The sequence below is a fragment of the Stegastes partitus genome, unplaced genomic scaffold, assembly GCF_000690725.1.
Source record: "Stegastes partitus isolate 25-593 unplaced genomic scaffold, Stegastes_partitus-1.0.2 Scaffold1573, whole genome shotgun sequence".
Classification (NCBI taxonomy): domain Eukaryota; kingdom Metazoa; phylum Chordata; class Actinopteri; family Pomacentridae; genus Stegastes; species Stegastes partitus.
The window spans coordinates 36180-38863 of record NW_007579304.1 but is presented as its reverse complement, the minus strand read 5'-3'; the positions used below and the strand labels follow the sequence as shown (position 1 = coordinate 38863).

Genomic DNA, 2684 nt, shown 5'->3' with positions numbered 1-2684 from the left:
GGTGTAGATGGTCTGAGAATATATTAAGGTAGGTGGTACGTATCAAAGTAACATTGACATGAATGTCAATACCCATGTTTTACAGCAGATCATTACTCGCAGCATTTCACTGTCTCTGCCTTCTTGCTCTTTGCCCATCCTGCTGTCATCTCTTCTCCAGGTAAACACCATGAATTCGCTCTGCCATTGTTGCACAAGGTATTAGATTAGCTTAGATCATGTGCTTGTCTATGAGCAGTGGTAATGCTCTGTGTTTATTAGTTTGTGTTTTACTTGCATCCAGACAAGTGATTCATTTCAAGATATTTAATTAAAGATTTATTATCATGCTTTTACAAAGATTGACACAGTTAGAGGGCACCCAGATTTGAACTGGGGACCTCTTGATCTGCAGTCAAATGCTCTACCACTGAGCTATACCCCCTGATGTGTTTGATAACCTGACACTTACTTTTGGATCAATAGGGACAACAAAGTCGCCGCTGTTGAGGGAGATGCACCAAACAGCCACATTAGTAAAATCACCTGACTAATATAGTTTAAGATCCTTTAAGTCCTGGAAGCCCTTAAAGTTGCAAGGTGGGGCCTTCCAGGATTACACTTGTTTTTCCTAGTAAATTCAGTAAATGCTGGATTTGATTGAGATCTGGGAATTTGAAGGCCAAGTCAACACCTTAAGCTCTTTGTCATGTTTCTCAAACCAGTCCTCACTATGTTTGCAGTGTGGTAGGGAGCATTATCCTGCTGAAAGAGGTCATCAGGGACTACTGTTGCCATAAGCAGGTGTAGATGGTCTGAGAATATATTAAGGTAGGTGGTACGTGTCAAAGTAGCATCGACATGAATGTCAATACCCATGTTTTACAGCAGATCATTACTCTCAGCATTTCACTGTCTCTGCCTACTTGCTCTTTGCCCATCCTGCTGTCATCCCATCTCCAGGTAAACACTATGAAGTGGCTCTGTTAGCTAGCACAAGGTATTGGATTGGAGTGCGTGTTTGACTATCAGCAGTGGTAATACTCTGTGCTTGTTAGTTCATGTTTTACTTGCATCCAGACAAGTGATTCATTTCAAGATGCTTAATTAAAGATTTATTATCATGCTTTTACAAAGCTTGACACAATTAGGGGGCACCCAGATTTGAACTGGGGACCTCTTGATCTGCAGTCAAATGCTCTACCACTGAGCTATACCCCCTGACACGGACAACTGTACATTGTGCAGTATGGCAGGGTGCATTGTCCTTCTGGGGCAGGGCCCTGTTATTGTGAATGCTGCCATTGTGTCTACTAGGCTTGCAACAAGTTTTAGGTGAGCCACGTCCACACGAATGCCAGGATCCAAGGTATCCCAGCAGAACATTGCTAAGAACACGTTCAGAGAAACAACACACGTGCACACAGCACTTGATAGGAGTGTGCGTTTGTCTCTTAGCAGATGTATTACTTTCTGTATATTCCATCCATCCGTTATCTATACACCGCTTAATCCTCACTAGGGTCATGGGGGGCTGGAGTCTATCCCAGCTGACTTAGGGTTAAGGCAGGTTCACCTGGACAGGTAACCAGTCTATCACAGGGCTACACTTAGAGACAGACAACCAAGCACACTCACATTCACACCTACGGACAATTTAGAATCACCAATTAACCTCAACATGTTTTTGGACTGTGGGAGGAAGCCGGAGAACCCGGAGAGAACTGAGGGACCTGTTGATCTTTAGTCAAATGCTCTACCAACAGTTCTCCCTTTCCTTATTGCTAATACCTATCAGTTAGCTATACATGAAAATTGTTAAGTAGTACTTTTTTTTCCTCCTCTTTTTTTTCAAAAAGCCAATTTCCAGCCATGCTTCCATGTTGTGTAACTTCATGAAAACATGAAAGTAGATAAACGACATTAGCAGTTGAATATCCTACTACTGAACCAAACCCCCTCATAGTTCAGGCCTATTGGACTTTTCAATCAGGATCATCAGTCAGTGATTCTAAGACAGTTTTAATCGTCATTTGCTCAGTGATTAATATGAACACCTCAGTTCATAATCATCTGTGATAGATATGAATGAATTGCAACCAGAAGATTTCACACCAGTTTCTTGACTGAGATCTTGTTCACATCTTGTTCTTACTATATTAAAGTTCAGTTAATCAGTTTTTTGTCTTAAAACTTCTCAGCTTGTAGCAGGTTTTTGCAAAACTTGCAAACCAAACCGAGAAAAAGACAATCGTAGAAATAAACTGATTACGCTCGATGTGTTGTTTGATTAGAGCGGAAGCAGCTGGAAGTTCATCTGTTTCTCTCAGACAAAAAAACAAAAAATGCTGATAGAAAACAAAGCAAATGTATGATTAGGAAGACAGGCACAGCTGGTGAGTGAGGACCAGCGCAGCACTTCATTTAACCAACGCAGTGGGAACATCAGCAGCGAGAAATGAAGTGACCGCTGGTGTCTGATGGTCCTGCTGAGAGCAGTTTGGTCAGCAGGCAGCTGCATGTAGGAGCAGCATGAGTGGTTTTGCTTTCAAAAGGAGCAGGAACAGGAGGAAAACAGCACATTGGTAGTAAGTTGTCACCACATGACTTTGTAGGCTGGACTGCAGTTCTCATATGATTCCATGGAAGATATTAGGCTGTAGCCCTGATAATAGGATTAGGAAGGGAGACTGAAAAGGAACATC

At 42.1% G+C, this 2684-nt stretch overlaps 2 non-coding genes across 2 annotated transcripts; both read right to left on the bottom strand.

Moving 5' to 3' along the window:
* Positions 1-352: 352 nt before the first annotated feature.
* Positions 353-424, bottom strand: trnac-gca (transfer RNA cysteine (anticodon GCA)). Its single transcript has one exon. It is a non-coding gene; the product is annotated as a tRNA-Cys (tRNA).
* Positions 425-1128: 704 nt separating this feature from the next.
* trnac-gca (transfer RNA cysteine (anticodon GCA)) lies at positions 1129-1200 on the bottom strand. The gene has a single exon. It is a non-coding gene; the product is annotated as a tRNA-Cys (tRNA).
* Between the last annotated feature and the right edge of the window lie 1484 nt (positions 1201-2684).